This window comes from Balaenoptera ricei, chromosome 1, assembly GCF_028023285.1.
Source record: "Balaenoptera ricei isolate mBalRic1 chromosome 1, mBalRic1.hap2, whole genome shotgun sequence".
Classification (NCBI taxonomy): domain Eukaryota; kingdom Metazoa; phylum Chordata; class Mammalia; order Artiodactyla; family Balaenopteridae; genus Balaenoptera; species Balaenoptera ricei.
Window position 1 is genome coordinate 131,743,708 of NC_082639.1, and position 19,432 is coordinate 131,763,139.

General features: G+C 36.5%; 1 protein-coding gene across 2 annotated transcripts in view; it reads right to left on the reverse strand.

Annotated features, from left to right (window-relative positions):
* Positions 1–19,432, reverse strand: part of NME7 (NME/NM23 family member 7) — a 244,646-nt gene that overhangs the window by 224,603 nt on the left and 611 nt on the right. The gene's annotated exons all lie outside the window — the stretch shown is intronic.

A 19,432-nucleotide genomic window follows, 5' to 3' on the forward strand; every position in this document is an offset into this window, starting at 1 on the left:
CTCCATGTACCTCCATCCACCCTGAATGACATTATAATAGAAATCAACAGTATATGAGAACCTGCCACGTCAGGCCAGCTGCTTCCAGTGAGGGTTTGTGAAAAGCGGCTCCAAAGAACAAACTTCACTGTCTCAAACATTCTGAGAACACAGTGGATCATTAAATATTTATTACCTGACTAGTAGGCAAATAAACATAGCAATTCCTATGGCTTTACTTAGATGCCACAGTGAGAAGTACAACCGAAACGAAAAGATTACAACCAAAATGTTTGTATTTTCCCATTACCACAGACTAGACTTTAGGCAATAACTTGTTTGGTACTAAATCTTTACCAGTCTTCCTCCAGGGCTTCCTTCAAGGATCAAGTATTCTCTTACACTGAATTGTGTCAAACATTAACCTTAACTTTAGTGTGGCCAAAACCATTTTCAAACCTGTCCAGATTGTTCTCAGAAGGCTATTGCTTCCTCATAAATCCAGCTTGAAAGGCAAACAGAAGGTGAGCTCAAGTGAAAAGGGTCTCATGTAGAGACTCTGATTTGCTAACTCTAGCTTAGTATTTCTCACTAATAAAGTCAGACAAGCAAATTACATTAGGAGGAAAAGTTAGGCGAATTATTAAATTTAGTTAATTTTCCTTTTCCATGTAAATTCTTTAAGAATTAAGTAAAAATGTTGTAATCCTTTTTATCTTTAAAAAAGTCAGTTTAAGGCCAAATATCTTCTCCCCTCGTGAAAAAGATAATGCTCAACGTGAGGATTCTACATATTTCCAAGGTTTTCTTTTTAAAAAGTCATTTGAGATAATGTCTCAGAAGTAGAATGCATTATTGTTTGTCTTTAACAGAAAAAAAAAAGTCAATGCTGCAGTAAACAGAACACAAACTCATGTGTTTCCCCAACTATGATGCTTAGGAATGCACCTTCCATTTAATGCTTGTTTAATTTTATTACAGAGTAAAAAATGCCAGAAAAGAACCATTTCCATAGTATAAGTGTAAATCAGGAAACTGATCAAGTAAGAATCATTTTAAAAGGCATATATCGAGTTTCAGAGAAGAAAGAACTTTTTGAAACTTTTTCAGCTTGGGCCCTATAGATCCTTGAAAATTCTTCCTCTCAGACTTCTGCAGATCACTACCATAAAAACTTACAATAACGCCACGTTAAATGCCATGTAAAAAAACAATGCCACATACTGCCTACCAGGGGAAATCTCTCTGAAAAGCAAGGCTGAAAGAAAACACAATTATTGTTAAAAGTCTTTCCAGACCAACCTTAGCCAACTGATATTTCTGTATACTTGGAATCGAATTTTCACCAAATTTCAGACATCAAAGGAACATTAATGATGAGGAAACAGAAATTTAAATAAATTAAGTGACTTGGCAAGAGTTTTGTGACTTGCTAAGTAGCAGAGTTTAACAAAGACCCTTGTTTCCTGATGGGCAGACTGATGTTTCCATAGTAGAATGCTGGGTCGTCATCTGGCAGGTTTGTGCAACACAAATTCTCTCTATAACCAAATTCTGAGCTCCTGGAGGATAGAGACTACATCACTTATTTCTTTTGAAGCTCCAAAGTGATCTTCCTGGTTCTGGGACCCCTAATAAAAAAGTCAAATATATACTACCAAAATAAAGATCGAAAGGAGTAAATAAACGTGTTCAGCACAAGATTTTAATAAAATGGCAAAAATCCACTCCTCAAGATAAAAAACAAAACCCTACACCCATTTGTTTGTGTGTCTATTTCTATTTCCAGAAAAATTCAGAAGGAAGACATTTTTTCTTACTTTTTTGAATAAGTATGGCTTCTCTGACTAGCACCTTAAAAAATACACTTGATGAAAGAGTAAGTGACTCCAGGACAAGAGTTATCCATCAGGGACCACTTGTCAACAATTATCTGAACCACAATACTCGAAAAGAGAAATGGATCTGAACCAAAAAAGAAATACTGGGCCTAACTATAATGGCAAGAGAATATTAAAGCAATTACACACTATTCACCTAATATTCAATTAGAAAACTGACTCCATTATTGGGCTAGAAATCATCTGATAACACAGAAAATTAGAATATAAGTGGTATCTGTAAGTTTTTTGATCCAAAGGGCTGTTGCTAAGGTCACGAGTATACCAAGCCTACTCTTGTTATGCCTTTATCCCATAGCCACTATGCCACTGGGCCTGGAAGTGAACGTGCTAGCCATTTTCCATGTGTCCCTCTAGACCTTCACGATGCTCTTCTTTAACCTGCTCTGAGTTTGGCCAGCCAACCAGCATGAGCTTCATCAAAGGATTCCCTTGTCCTTGGACTTTCACATGGGTCCAGCCAGTAGGAAGCAGTGGCTAAAGATCAAAGGAAGAAAAGTGAAGTCAAGATATTTATTCTCCTAACTTTCTCCCTGCCAGATCACATTGGTCAGTTGCTCCTCTCTACAAAAGGCCACAGCTCCTGTCAGTCCATCTGTCCATTACAGCTACTCTGCTAGCTCTCTCCTTCTGCCCTGGGGACAGGTCTATAGGTAGTATTGGCTCTCTGCTGTTGCTAGCCCCTCCCCTCATACTGAAACATCCCTTGTTAGTTTCTCTTAATTCTCCCCACACCTCTATAATTAGTCTCTTTAGTAAACTTTTCCATTATCCCAATTGAGTATACTATATCTATATCCTGCTAGGACCCAGAATGATACTTTGGAACACAGGTACTTCCTGCCTCACATTGGTAGTTCCAGATCATTTCCATTGGGGGCGGTGGGGGGAGTGGGGGTCACCTTCGGTTACGTGTGCTTTTGTTGTCATATCTAAAAGGGCTTTGCCTAACCCAAGGTCACATATATTTATTCCTATATTTTCTTCTAAGAGCTTTATAGTCTTAGCTTGTACATTTAGGTCTATAATCCACTTTGAACTACATTTCAGAGTCTTATCTTTTTGCATATGGATATCCAATTGTCCCAGCACCATTTGTGGAAAAGACTACTGTCTCTTCATTGAATTGCATTGGCATTTTTGTTGAAAATCAACTTACCATAAAAGGTTTATTTCTGGACTTTCAATCCTGTTCCACTGATCTCCATGTCTAGCCTTACACCAGTACCACACTCTCTTGATTACTGTATCTTTATTGTTAGGTTTGAAACCAGGAAGTCTAAGTCCTCCAGTTTTGGTCTTTTTATTCAAAATTGTGTTGACTATTCTGAGTCCTTCACATTTCCATATCAATTTTAGGATCAGCCTGTCAATTTCTGCAAAAAATATCTGTTGGGATTTTGATAGGGATTGCACCAAACCCATTTATCTGTTTATAGAGAATTGCCACCATAATATATTGATTCTTCCAATCCATGAACATGGAATGTCTCCATATATCTTACAATTTTACTCAGCAATGTTTTGTAGTTTTCAGTGTACATCTTGCACTTCTGCTAAAAAGTATTCCTAAGTATTTATTCTTTTTATGCTACTGTAAATGGAATTTATTTCTTAATTTCCTTTTCAGACTGTTCACTGTAGTACATAGAAATACAACTGATTTTTGTATACTGATTTTGTATATTGATTTTATATTCTGCAACCTTACTGAGCACATTAGTTATAACAGTTTTTTGGTTTGGGGGCAGGGGGTGGTAGATTCCATAGGATTTTCTACATATACAGTTATACCATCTGTGAATAAAGACAGTTTTACTTCTTCCTATTCAATCTGGATGCCTCTTATCTCTTTTTTTCTTGCCTGACTGCAATGGCTAAAACTTCTATTACAACATTGTATAAAACTGGTGAAAGCAGACATCACTGCCCCTTATTCCTGATCTTAGGAAGAAAGCATTAACATTTTCACCATTAAGTATGTTGTTAGCTATAGGCTTTCTGTGAATCTCCTTAGTCAGGCTGAAGGACTTTCCTTCTCTTCTTTATTTGTTGAGAATTTTTATTATAAATGGTATTGGATTTTGTAAAAATGTTTTTGTATGTCTGCTGATCATGTGGGTTTTGTCCTTTATTAATAAGGTGAATTATATTAATTAATGATTTTCAGATATTAAATCAACTTTGAATTCTTGGTATAAATCCCACTAGGTCATGTGGTATAATCCATTCCATATGTTGCAGGATTCAGTTTACTAAAATTTTGTTGAGGATTGGTAAATCTATATTCAAATAAGGAGCATCAGTAGTTTTCTTTTCTTGTAATGTCTTTCTCTGGCTTCGGTATAAGGGTAATACTGGCTTCACAGGATGAGTTGGGAAGTATTCCTCTTCCTCTATTATCCTGAAAGGTTGGTATTGTTTATTCTTTAAATGTTTGATATAGTTCGCCAGAGAAGTCATTTGGGCCTGAGCTTATCCTTGCAGAAAGATTTTTTATAACTAATTCAATTGCTTTGCCTGGTATAGATCTATTCAGATTTTCTCCATCTTCTTGAGTCTGTTTTAGTAATTATATCTTTCAAGGACTTCACCCATTTCATCCAAGTTGTCTAATTTGATGGCATAAAGTTGTCCATAGTATTTCATTATAATTCCTTTTAATTTACATAGGGCCAGTAGAGATGGCTCCTCTTTCATTCCTAATTTTGGTAATTTATATCTTTGGTCTTCTTTTATTAGCCAGTCTAACTAAAGTTTTATCTATGTTAATCATTTCAAAGAAAGAATTTCTGGTTTCATTGATTTCCTCTATTGTTTCCTAGTATCCTATTTTATTGGTTTCCACTCTAATCTTCATTTCTATCCTTCTTCTTATGTTTAATTTGTTCTTATTTTTCCCTTTATCTAGTCTCTTAAGGTAGAAGCTGAACTTACTGATTTGTAATCTCTTTTCCAGTTTATGCATTTCTCATTGATTTCTTAATGTTAAAGTACTCTAGGTCTTGGTCTTTGGACTTCTTGTTTCTATCTACACTCACTCTCTTAATGATTGTCTGGTCTCATGGCTTTAAATGAATTCCATATACTGACAGCTCTCAGACTAGACCTCTTCCAAATTTCAGGGTCATATATCCACCTGTCTCTTACCTTAGATATGAAATAAACATCTCTAAATTAACAGGCTCCAAACTGAACTCCTGCTCCAGCCCCTTACCAAACTTGTTCCTCATCAGTCTTCCACATCTCTGTTAATGGCAACTCCACCCTTACCACTGGTTAGGCCATAATCCAAGGGTCATCTTTTAACTCTATCCCTGACTCACTCTTTCTCTTAAACCTCAGACCCAATCCATCAGGAAATCCTGTTAGCTCTACCTACAAAGAATATACACCAAATCACTCCACTACCTCCGCTGCAATTACACTACTCCAAGCCACCATACTCTCGCCTAGATTATACCTTATAACTTGTCTCTCTACTTCCATTCTTGACCACTGCCCCCTGCCACATCTATTCTCAGAAAAGCAGCCAAAGAGACACTGTAAAAATGTAAGTTGAACCACCTCACCCCTCCTCTTAAAATCTGCAGACTCCAACTTCCTATTTCTATCAGAATGAAGTCAACACACTTTCAATGGCTTGCAAGATCTGGCCTCCCATTACCTGCCTGATCTCATCTCCCACAACTGTCAATCTTGCTTACTATGCCAGAGCCACACTGTTACTTGAACACAGGGCATTCTCCACCTAAGAGCCTCTCCATTGGCTACCTTACTTCCTGGAATACTTTTTCTCCAACATCTGCATGGCTCATCCTTTCTCACTCTCAAGTCTTTGCTCAACTATCATCTTCTCTATTAGACTGACTCTGGCCATGTCCGTTGAAATTACACTCACCACCATTACTAACATTCCCAATGTTCATCACCCTGACCACTTTTTCCCTATAGCATTTAACACCTTCAAATATTATGTATATTATTCTTAATATGTTGATTATTTATTATATATCTCCTTCAACAGAATGTAAGACCTCTTAAGACAGGAATTGTTGTCTGTTTTATTCATGGATGTATCCCAAGGGACTAGGTATACGTATGGCATATAATAGGTGTTATTAAATATTTGTTGAATGAATAAGTAAATTTAAAAAGCAGAACTTATCCACTGGCCATTATCAAATTTAAAGTTATTCATGCCTGAAAAGCTGAATTTATTTATTCCTCCATTCGTTCAACAAATATTGAGTTCCTTCTCTTTGCCAGGCACTGCGGCAGACAATAGGGATATTCAAAACAGACAAGGTCCTGTTGACATGGAGCCTGTTTACCAACCTTCTGTTTCTCTTCATAGCATGTTAAAAAAAATGGTATAATTCCTGTAATAATAAGTGTTATAAAGACAATACAATGCATAAGTTAATGTGTTAATGATTAGGAACAGAGAGCTAGGAGTCTTCCTTCAACTAGAATAGACAGTAAAGCCCACTATGAGGAGATATCATTCAAAGTAAAACCAGGATAAGGAGAAGCCATTCATGCAGAATTCTGCGGGGAGAAATATTCCAGAGAGACAAAAAGCATAAAGCTTCAAAGGGGAGATGGAGTTTGGTGAATTCAAGGGAAAAAAAAGCCAATATGACCTGAAGGTGGTAGAAGAGGGATAGATAAGGTGGGAGGGCATCCTGCCTCCACTGCGGAGGCCCTAAACCCACCCTGACATTTTTAGCAATTTAGACGCATCCTAGAATGTTATTTTTATATCACCTTCTCTCTCCTGTGCCCCCTCTCCTACTCTTTTTTCCCTCTAGCGAAAATGCCAATGGCACTGAGTGCCAGTGTCACTGAGTTGAAATTTGAGAAGCCTATTCCTTAGCAGACCTGGTACTTTTGTGCAAATCAGAGAAAGTTGTGCTTTCCTCACAACACTTTCTGTCATCTATTAGAAAAATATGTAATAAATAAGCGTATCTGCAATTCACTCATAGTTGTGCATGTGCAGTGCAACATGCACAGCAGCATGTAGGGCCCAGGTCGCAGAGACAGAGGAGGGTAGCTCTTTGCAAATCAAACTGGCTCCATTTGTCCTCTATTTCAAATACTGAATGCTGTGGATGTTAAATATACACGTAGCTTTGCATACACTTCAATTACTACTATTCAGCATTAACTACAGTTGGCTACAGATTCTGTTAGCTTTATCCTCATGCGAAAAGGGATGAGTCTGAGTATTTCTGAGTATTTCTGAGATGCAGATTCAAGGGGCTGTAAGCATGGACGTACTTCCATAAAAGTGGCAAAAGCCTTGACTATATCAGTAAGTGTTAGAAGTACTGATCATCAGACAGTCTAACAGAAGAGCTACATATTAGGGTAATCTTCCCTATCTTTAGGAAAAGTTTTTGCCTATATTATTTCATGTGACTCCTGGGTTATTTTAATTTAGTAGTTTACTGTTTGGGGGTTTTTTTTACATAAGATAAAGGATATTTTGATGGAGTAACAGATTCTTAAAAACCATTTTCAAGTTTAATCCCAAAGGAGGCCATTTTTTTCATCACCTAGGCTTCCGTTTCCTAATTTATGAAAAGGAAAAGTGTGTGTCTTCATGAGAAATAATCTGTGATACTGTGTTCTTTCTAGATGAATGGTATGTGTATGCCACATTGATATAATTAAAATTACTGATCAACTAATAATATCCGTAAAGGATATCGCTCCCGAAAGAATGCATACAGTGATAAAGGAGTGCCACCTAATGTTCAGTGTGGACTTCAACATATCCAGGCCACACAGCCATGTGACAAACACCCCTCAATTGAAGCCCTGAAATTATATATTAAATCATGATAATTTTGCAGAGGCCCTGAGTATCAAAATAAGAATTATGACTTCCTGAAGAAAATTTGTATCACTCATATGCTCTAGAAATTGATTTTTCAAAAGGAAGTAAACAGTCTTTACTTCTCTCTATAGCTACAAAAAAAAAAAAAAGAACAAGAAGAAACTTACTCCTAAAATATTTTAAAAATTTAAACACCTTGGTCCCAACTGCAGTAGACTAGAAAGAGCCCAGGCTTGCAGGCTAAACAGGTTCAAATCAGGGCCCTCCCACTCAACAGCAGTATAACCTTGGGTCCTTCAAACCTGAGACTGTTTCCTTACATGAAAAGAACTTAATTTACAGTAGGCATAAAATAAATGATAGATATTAGTTATTACGAAAAGTAGGTCTCCCATTATGATTTATAAGCTAATACGTTAACTTAGTTTTTAATAGATCCCCTTCCAGTCATCAGGGCTTTAAGAAATGTTTTACTGAAAAAACAACACATGCCAGGTCAACAATTTCATTTCTCTCTAAACCCTTGCATAAAAAAAAGGACCTAATCTCAGTTCTTTTCTGATCCTTCCCCCAACCAGTCCCAAGTAAGTTTAAAGCATTTTTTCTTAGCCACTGAAGAAATTATCAGGTTCAAACAGCAACTCTGATGAAAGAAGAATAACATGCACTGAATTCTCTTCACTTGCTTTCTAACATCTAACACATTACATAGCAGGGTTTTAAACAACTTAAAACAATAATTTTTTAAATCCAGTTAAACTATTTCAAGAATATCTTCCTCATGACATTAAAAAAAAGGAAGGGAGTAATCTGATGTGTGTGTGTGTGTGTGTGTGTGTGTGTGTAAAAGAATCTTTTTTTTTAACCCTTGGGTTAATATCATCAAATTTTACTAATTTACCTTTGCAAATCTCAAAAATTAAGCCTCTTCTGAGCCTAATCTTCCCTGTAATATTACAGATTTATTGTTTGTATAAGTGACAATTTAGCTGTAACAGATAAGAACAGTTTCATGACAGCTCAGTGTATTAATTAGGAAGGTCTTTTAAGCACACTGTTACTGAGGGCCTCCTGGGAAGGGAGGGCCTCCTAATGGGCCAGGCCTGGGAATGCAAAGGAGCATAATACTGGGTTGGCCAAAAAGTTTGTTCAGGTTTTTCCAGAACATCTTACAAAAAAACCCGAATGAACTTTTTGGCCAACCCAACAAATAAATCCTGCTCTCCAGGAGCTCACTCTCCTCCGCACATTACTCAGTCCTCACTCTGAGAGCCAGAAGGCAGATTACAGAGATAAATTCCCAATGCATGTCTTTGAAAGCAGATGGAGCCCCTTCTCCAGCAGCACTGCATTCCCAGGAGACTAGGCCTTTGGGAAGGGGCAGAGGGGATCATGGAGACGGTAGGAAGAACAGGCAGGGCCAGAGACGTCGCTACTTCTTTCTCTCTCCTGGCCTTGGAGGTTTCTCTCTTTTCTCTCCTGGATTTTAGATGTCTGTCCCTCTCCTTCTCTCTTGGTCCTGGATTTCTTTCTCTCCCTCTCTACCTCTAAACTTTGGACAGCTTTCTTTCCTAGGGAAATAAAAGGATATTTAAGAAAATAGAGAATGCAAAGGAAAATAAGGCCAACAGTGTAGAAAAGGATCACAAAACAGAACTGAAGTTGGTACTTACTGATATGGTATTGACTAAATAAAGTTTCTAACTCCTTCCCTTGTTTAAGAAATTAGAACTAACGCAGTATGGAGTCAGTCACATCTTCATACAGCGATGCATACTGCATCTAGACATGAGCACAGTGTGGCAGCAAGCACATCTCACTGAGGGAGAAGACATGTGGGCCTCTGAGTACTTCCCAACCTAGCTTCCTCATCTATAAAATTTGCAGATAAGACTAGATTGGTGGCTCACAAACATTTTCCTTTTTTTTTTCACCAGAACCTACAATAAGAACTATAATTTGCACTAGAACCAATACACACACATACACCCTCCACAACGGAAAAAAAGTTCCATGAAACAATCCTTATCCTAGAATGTGCAATGTACTAATATTTGACACTGTTTTTAAAGGCTAGTTGCTATTCACAATTTAGAGTTCATAATCCACCCATGGGTCCCAACATCAGTTTCAGAAACACTGGTCTTACAAAAATCCAAAGTCTCCTTCAGCTCGAAGAGTTTATGATTTCATACCACATAGGGCTTATATGATCTGGCCTCAGGCTACCTCTGAACCACATTTCTGCCACTCTCTCCCTCACTCTCTCTGCTCCAATCTTACTGGCCTTCTTGCTGGTCCCTGGACAGAGCAAGCAGGCTCCCACCTCAGAATCTTTGCCCTTGCTCTTCCCTCTGCCTGGACTACTCGTTATTAGGGCTCTCTACAGTGTCACTTCATTCAGCTCTCTGCTCATATGTCAGCAATCTAGAGAGGCTTCCCTGACCATCCAACTAAATACCACCTCCTTCTACTTTCTTCAATCTCTTCTCCCATAATCTAACTTTTCCATAGCACTTATCAATAATTAACACTGTATTGCATGTTTGTTTATTGTGTGACTTCCCACCCCCAGAAATTTTAGCTCCATAAGGGTAGGACTTTGTCAGTCATTGCTATATATCCTGGGTGCCTAGAACAGTGCCTGGTATATAATAGGAACTTAAAAGTAATTGTTGAATGAATGAATGAATCTAGAGTTCCCTCTCAGAATACAACAGGCTACTGTTTGAGACTCAGAACTCTAGATTTTCTCTGGTGGTAAATAGCCCTTGATCAAAAAGAGTTCTCCACTCCTGGTCTTTACCAAAGGGACTAGCAGGGAAATTCAGCGGAAAGTTAACTTCCCTTCTTTTCAACTATCCTTTCAGAGCATTGTTATTCTTCCTTGAATGTCTGTGCTTCTCTGCTCTCTACTGATTTTGATATTCCTCCTCACATGCAATTCCTATCTCTAAAGGACATGATGAATTAGTTAACAATCTTAAATGCCTTAAAACATGGGAAATATTACGTAAATATCAGGCACTATCATTATTAAACCTGCAGCTGTGCAATGCTTCTGTCAGGTGCTAAAATGAAAAAAGAAAGTGAAGAAGGGGAGGGAAAGCAGAGTAACTGGAGGTGCTACTTTAGGTTGAGTGGACTAGGAAGGCCTCTCCCACGACGTGTCATGTAAGCATCGGAAGAAGTGAAGAAGCATTTCGGGCAAAGGGAATAGTAACTGTGGCTGAAGTCCATGTAATTCTGGGGGAAAAAAAGATGTAAACTTTTAAAGATGTATATCTCAAAAGGTTAAACCAAAAAGAATCTGCTTTAAAATCATATTAATAAGCACACCTCAAGTACTTCCCAATAGTCACCAGATGTGTGTGTCTTGTGCCCACTTACAAGTCACCCAAAGGGACATCTGGGTCAATAGGCAAAAGTGTGCAAAAGAAAGAGAAAAGAAAAACATTTGTTAAGTAGGCTGAAGCTTGAACAATGAACCACAGTGACACTTTCCTACTGTTTCCAAATGCCTTCTAGTAAATTTAAGGAATCGATGTTGACATTAGCATGCTAAGTTTAATTTGGGATTTATATATATTCAAAGTTGAAGAAAATGTGAAACTCAGTGAATGAAAAATAACACAGAAAAAGCTGTAAAGTTAACTAATCTTGTTTTTAATTAACACTCCTACATAGTGATTAGTCTCTCCTCTCTGTTCCTACATTCAGCAGGTCTCTATCTTAACACCTGTCAGTAACAACAGTAGTAGCAACAGCTAACATTTATTGGATGCTTACAATGTATAAAGCATTAAGCTAAGCACTTTATCTCTTTTAATCATAACAATATTCCTATGAGGGAGTTAGTATTATTATCATGTTCATTTTACAAATGAGGAAATTGAATTTCTCTAAGTTAGTAGTACAATGTTACAATATATCATGTTTCTCTCTTCCCTGCCTTCCCTCTTCCCCCAAGATTGTGAGCTCCTTAAAAGAAAGATTTGGTCTTATTCAACTTTGTATCTCAGATTTATGGCATGTAGCAGGAACCCAACAGCAGGGCAGAAGGATGAGTACAAGAGGCTCTGCCCCACTTCTACGTAACTTCTTAGTATTTCAATTTTGGTTATAAAAATGTTCTAGTGATGCATGCCTCGACCTATGTGTGTACTGAGAGTCAAGATAAATTCTCAAGGCCATTACTAGATTTTAAATGGAAATTCTGGGGAAAAGTGAGCATATTATTATAGGAGCCATTCTCCCTTTGGAGATAAAATTTTTACTTATTTAATTATGAAAAATACTCAAATACCTAAGATATACAAATATTCGCCTTTCAGAGATTTGGGCAGATATAGTAAAATTCAAAAAACTACTTAAAGAGCAAGATGGTTTAACATAAATGATAGACCTGTACTTGCCACTAGATGGAGGGATTTTCCATTTTTCCAAAGCCCTATTTCTGAGCCTCTGTAGCAAGAAACAGATTAGGCCTAAAAAGGGCTCTTTATACTTTCACAATCAAATTATTGAATAATAAAATTTCAAGACTACCAGTAATAAAAGCAAATAAAACTTAGCTCCCAGCTAATCCACGTAAGCTTGGCAGAAATTCATGGATCTCAAGATCTAATACTTACTAAACACACATCAGACATGCTTAGCTGTCTCCTCCCAAAAGGACATGAGAGTTATTGAAACTGGTCGCAAGAACTATTCCTGCCATCTCCCATCCCCTCCCTTTTCCCTGACCTTTTACTGCTTCCTTAGGAAAATGAATCTCTAATAGAAATTGAGAAAGATGCTATTTAATATACTGATATAAAAGTAAATTTTTAAATATCCACAAAATTGGACAATAACATCACTAATCTCAAATACTTATTTCTGAAACTTGTTTTAGATTTTAATCACCTTCCATTCTCCCCAACCATCTCTTCTCATTAGGTAGTAGTTTGGTTAACATGAAAATAATAAATTTCATATGTATAGTACGTTACAGTTTATAAATTATTTTCACATACGTTACCTCATTTGATCCTCACAAAATATGAACAGAAATTATCATTCTGATTTTATGGATGAGAAAACAATTGCCCAGAAAGATTACATGCCACACAGTAAATAAGTGCTGAAACCAATACTACAATAAGGATTGAAAATTTTCGATTTCTAGCTCTAGACCAGTTCCCTTGTACTACAATCAGCTGCTGCTTCAAAACAGACAAGAGAGGACTGGATAATCTGTCTTTGAATAATAGTTTAGAAAAGGTTACTCCTATCTTCATCAGTATATACAGTCAATACATTTTGAATTGTAACAATTTATAAAAGATGTGAAATAATAATTAGAGAAATATTTTGGATAAATATTAACAGCATTTTTCACCTATAGAAAATTAGTGATTTATAATCTTTCTCTCTCAATATACTGGGTAAAGAAAGTGAAAGAGTTCGAATCCATCGTTACATGTATGTATTAAATGTATAGAAATATCAGGTTAGAGATTAGAAGAAACAGGCACCATGGCACACTGCTGGTAGTGTACAAACAGGTAAAACTTTCTGGAGGTAATTTGGCAGTACATATCAAAAAGATTTAAAAATGCACATGGCCTCTCACCCAGTTATTCTATTTCTAATTTATTCTAAGAAGATAACTGTGATGTGAGTTAAAATGTGTCTGCAAAAATACGTTTATTATGGTGTTAAAAGACCAAATTAATAAATAGATTGGTTAAACCAGTTTAAATGAAAGAATATAACGTAGTTCTTAAAACTGATCTGGAAAAATGGATAAGACATATTAAGTGAAAAAAAATTTGTAAACAATGTATGCAATAGGATCACATTTTAAAAGAGATATATACATCTGTGTGTGTGTGTGTATATATATATACACACGTGTGTGTGTGACTGAGATAATATTCTAAAATATTAATACTGATTGTATATAGTCAGTGATATTACAGATGAATTCAATTATATTTTTCACTTAGCTATTTTCAAATCTCTGAAAATGACTACATTTCTACAACAGAATAAGTTAAATATTATATATATAAATTAAATATATATTTTATATGTTTTGATATATTATGTATTACCTGTATTTTATATATTACATAAATATATAAAATGCATATAGCATATATATGTTTAACTTGTACCAGAACTATGGAAAACAAAGAATGAAATTTAAATTTACATATGTCAGAAAACCCTGGAGCCATTATGCATGTCTATGGAAATACATTTTAAAGAATAAAGCAACATGAAGAATGAACAGCACATAGGATGAGTCAGGAGAGATAACAATAGCAACATAATTAGACAAAGTGCCTAGTATCAGAAAATAAACTTGAATTGAGCAGTACATTTTAATAGCAACAATTTCTCACATCTACTTAATAGAAAGTCTTAAAATACCAACTTTTGGAAGTGAAGTAGCTTAGATAGTTTTTGCAGGAAAACGAATATAAGGTTCATAGGAAATGTTGGAGATACTTCTGGAGAACAAGGGACTTCAATCTTATGCTATAGACCCATTAAGAAAGGTATCAGGTGAAATCACAGCAGAACACATAATATCCCTAATATCCATGTAGAAACTATGATGCATAGCCACCTGGAATGGGGGGCTCTGCCTGACGCATCTTAGAGAAGATATTATGGAAACAAAAGGTCCAGTAAAGGGCAATTAAGTTATGAAAAGGCAATTATAAGGGGAGAAATTAGTCTCTAATCTTCAAATATAAGAGCAGGACAAAAAAAAACTTTCTTTCCAAAGTTTACAAGATCACAAATGTTACAGATGAAAATAGGCACTGAAAGACCAAACTAATATGGCTAACATTTAAATAAGTCCAGATCCAAGGAAAATAAAATATTTTGATGGAATAGGAAAAATGTATGCGATACATTATCCTATTGCATTTAGAATGAAATCCAAAATCCTTCCCTTCCTGCCTTTTGTGACAACATGGATGCAACTTGAGGGCATTATACTAAGTGAAATAAATCAGACAGAGAAAGACAAATACTGTATGATATCACTAATATGTGGAATCTAAAAAGCCAGACTTATAGAAACAGAGAGTAGAATGGTGAGTACCAGGAGCTGGGGGAAGGGGGAAATGGGGAGGTATTGGTCAAAGGATCCAAACATCCAGTTAGAAGATAAATAAGTTCTGGGGATCTAATGTATATAGCACGGTTATTATAGTTAACAATGCTGTATTACATACTTGAAGTTGTTAAAAGAATAGATTTTTTTTTTCCTCCAAAAGGATATTAGCATGTTTAATAGCATTCTCTTATTACATTTCATTATTCATGGCCAGTCCCTGAATCAGGGGCTGGTCAATGTACAATGTAAACAGAAGGATACAATAGTGGCAACATTTTTTAATTCAATTTTTTGTTATACAGGTCATACCCGAATTCACTTCACTTGATAAAAAAATAAAACCACTGCAGTTCAGACTCAAATTCCCTTTGATCAGCTCCCCAAATCCAAAACTCTCCCCTAAACACAGAGGTGACCACTGTTACCAGCTTGTCTACATATTTGCCTAATATTTCCATAGAGAATACATAGTACTATCACATGGGTTTGTATTTTGCTGTTTTGGTTTTTTTTTTACATACATTGGAAACTACAAATATTCTGCAACCAATTCTGCAACTAAATTCACTAAAAATATTCTTATCTAAGTTGGTACATATAGATCTATAACAATCTCCTTAAATGTTACATAATATTCCCAGCATGGACACATCATGGTTTACTTAGCCATCTCCCTATTGATAGACATTTAGGTAGTCTCCCATTACAAACAGCCCTGTCAAAGGCTGGAGACTTCAACCTGGTCTGCCTGGTCCTATGTTCCTACCCCTTGCAAACAAGAAGATTTATCATTTACACTGTGTTAAGTGCACAAAATAGCAAAAGTGTCCTTAGGAACATTTTATAACAAATTTATAGTAATTTTTTTTTCAAAATCCTAGATCCCACTAAGATGATTTCTTTTTTTTTTTTTCTGTTTGTTTTTGGCTTTTTAAAAATATACAATTGACATATATAACATTATATTACTTTCAGGTGCACAACGTAATGATTTAGTATTAGTATATATTGCAAAATGATCACCACAATAAGTCTAAATAACACCCATCACCATATATGGTTACAAAATTTCTTCTTATGAGAACTGTTAAGGTCTACTCACCTAGTGAATTTCAAATATGCAATAGAGCATTATTAACTATTGTCACCATGCTGTCCATTATATGCCCATGACATTTATTTTATAACCAGAAGTTTATACCTTTTGACCACCTTCATCCTTTTCACCGACCCCTCCACCACTCTGCCTCTGGCAACCACCAATCTGTTCTAAGAGAGTAGATCTTAAATGTTCGCATCACAAAAAAGAAACGGTAATTATCTAAGAGATGGAGGCAATCATTTTGTAATAGATAAGTGTACCAAATTAACACATTGTACATCTTAAACTTACACAGTGTTATATGTCAATTATACCTCAATAAAGCTAGGGGAAAAAAAAAAGAGATGGGGGATAAAAAGGCGGAAAAAAGATAAAGAGCTACAAAAGACAGGAAAAAAGATAAAGAGGAAAATTAAGGCATTATATTAACCAGTTGCTATGCAGTTTTGCAAATACAACTGCTAAAGAAGAATATAACAAGCTCTAGACTGCATTCGTAATAAAATATATAGGGGAAAATGTTTAAGTTTCAGGTTTTTATTTTAGTCTCTATACTTTCTGATTCAGTTGTAGTAAATAAAATCCTGCCTAGCTTTCAAACTTTAGTTCCTCCAAGTTAGCAGTTCAAGTAACAAAAGGAATTCTGGATGGGGAAGAAGCACGTGGCAAGACAGTAAACCCATTTAGAAAAAAATTTATAAAGTTGAAAACTGAAAAACAATTCATGGAATAAAATCCTGTTCTTTATTCAGCGATCATGAAACTCTCTTTGAAGGCTGTTTTAAAACAACACCAACTTTGAGACATTTATTTAGTCTAATTCTTGTGGAACATAGTTGATCATCTTTAAAGGCCTTATACTAGCAGTTCATCTTGGGTAACAGTATTCAAATCAATGCTCTATTTTAGAAGATATGTAACATTCATATCTATTAATCAGAAGAGTCTTGGAATTATCATCTCTATTCTCTGTATGCACAAAAGTAAATAAATTGATGACTCTATTATATTCTTTATCTTAAACAGCATGCATGTGAGACATCCTTAACTACAGTTGCCTATCTCTGCTTCACAAGATACAGGTGATGCTAGAATTTGAAGCCAGAACCCAATTCTGGTGCTAGAAGCTAGAACTGTAACAAACCAGATGCAGATAATTTAATTGCAATGACCAGGAAGCCACACCAGCAGAGCAAACAAACTCCATCCTCAGCTGCTTATGGAGACCATCAGCTTTGATAGAGTACAGATGCCCATGGCCAGAATGAACACAGAGAAAGGATATCCATTTCTCTCTTTTTCTAAAGGCCTACTCTTTCTCATAAAGGACTGACAGCAACTGACATAAGAGAAAGATTTGGATGCAGAAAGAAATTTGAAAATTCAACTCTAGTCAATTTTAGGCTTTCATTAAATTCAGAGTTTATCCTGCCACACAATAAGATTGTCACTAGGTCAAAGGAGGAAGAAGAAATCTGCATGCCTTGAGATTTCAACTATTTTGCCGTTTAAAGTGTGTCTTGCTCAAAGTACATTTTACCTTGAACTTTGTGGATCACGAGTCACAGTAAGAAAGATATTCTGCATCATAACCCAGTACACATAACACACATACAATTTAAAACAAAAGTTTCATGAAAGCGACCCTTACTATAGACAATATGGTAATGTCTATTTCACGTGTCTTCTTTTTTAATGCTGGCTACATACCACAAATTAACTTCATGACCGAATAATGGGTCACAACTATAGTTTCAAAAACACTGCTGTAGTACATGCATGTGGTCTGCCCCTTACCTACCTCTCTACCGGAATCTCACACTCCACCATACCCCCCCGACTGCTGCCACCCGCACACCACCTCATAATCTATCAATAATAGTGATTCTTTTTTCACATTAAGCCATAAGATCAGTGCCTGCAATACTCGAAGCTCTTTTGATCTTTTTGCTAGTGCTGCCTAGAACCCTTCCCTCAGATCATTGCACTTTATCACTCAGGCTTCAAGACAAAAGTCTCTTCCTCCGACGAGCCTTCACTGACCACGCAATTTCTCAAAGAGCCACCACACACAACTCGAGCCAGGACAGAGGGTGCGAGGAGGAGTTTACTGCTCTTAGGGTTGTTGGGGAGTCTGAAAGACAGGCACCAAAAAACCGTATTTCACAAATATCTGAGTGCCTGCCGTGATATAAGCAATAGCAGTGAACAAAAGAAAGGTCCATTCCTCTAACAGTTCACAGTTTAGCAAGTGTGACAAATCTATGAGCAAATAATTTCGAATGAATATGGTAGTACAAGTTTGAGGGGCCTTTGCGGTAACCAGGTAGAGATGTCCAGGAAGCAACTAGGCCTTAACAGGTCTGAGATGAAACTGAAATTCAAGAATGAATGCTTAGGCATTAGTAGAACTCTTGTGTGTGGATGAAATCAGCCAAGGAAAATGTATAGACTAAGAAGTGAAATTAATTAAGGAGTGAGTCCCAGAAAATGACATTTTGAAGACAGGCAAAGCCAGTGGAAAAAAAGAGGGAATGAATAACCATGAGCTTCAGTTGTCAGAGAGGCTGAATAAAATAAATTTTGAGAAGAAATTACTGGACTTGGCACTTAAAAGGCCGTTCGAAATTTAAGCAAGAACGACTTCATGAAGCCATTAGAGAGGAATTCAGACAACAGAGCGTTGAGGATGCAAGTGACCGAGCAGAATTTGATACAAATGGAAGCACTATGCTTTTTCCAGCAGTTTACTGATAGATTGATGGGAGGACTGGATAAACACAGGAAGGGGAAGGGCTTTTGTTTTATTTCATTTCCTTAAGATGTATGACTTGAACACTGAGGAGAAGGAAATGGAGAGGAAGAGGCTGAAAGCACAGGAAAGAAGAACTATAACCTGAAGCAAAAGTCTTGTAAGGAATGGGAGGGAATAAGATTTAGGGCAAAGATGGAAGCATTATCCTTCAACACCTGTTTCTATCAACTAGAAACACACGACCGAATGATGGGTAAAAAATATAGATCAATATATAGGTTAGGGCATGAGGTTAAAGAAATTGACTGTTAGACTCTGTCATCTGCTTAGAATGGAGAGGAAGGGACAGGGTTTGTAAAGTGAAGGTGTGGAAAGGGCTCAGAAGGAAAAGGGCAGCAGAAGATTGGAGTAATAAAATGGATTGCTGAGTAGTACTGGAGAAGGGGTGGTGGGTGGGTCTCTGTTAAGTTCATAGCTATACTCATCTGACAATAGTCATCTCTCTGTCCTCCAGTTCCTTACCTGTGTTTAAAATATTTGGTAATTAAGTGAATTAACTAGAACCCTGGTGTTTTCAAACGCGTGACAGGCTTTTTTAAAATGCAAATACGGAGCCCCATTCCTATTTATTCAGAATTTCTGGGGGTGAGGCTCTAGCAAGTGAATTTTCCAGAAGTGATCACCAAGTGATCTTGAGGGGCATTCCTGTTAAAAAGCACGGACC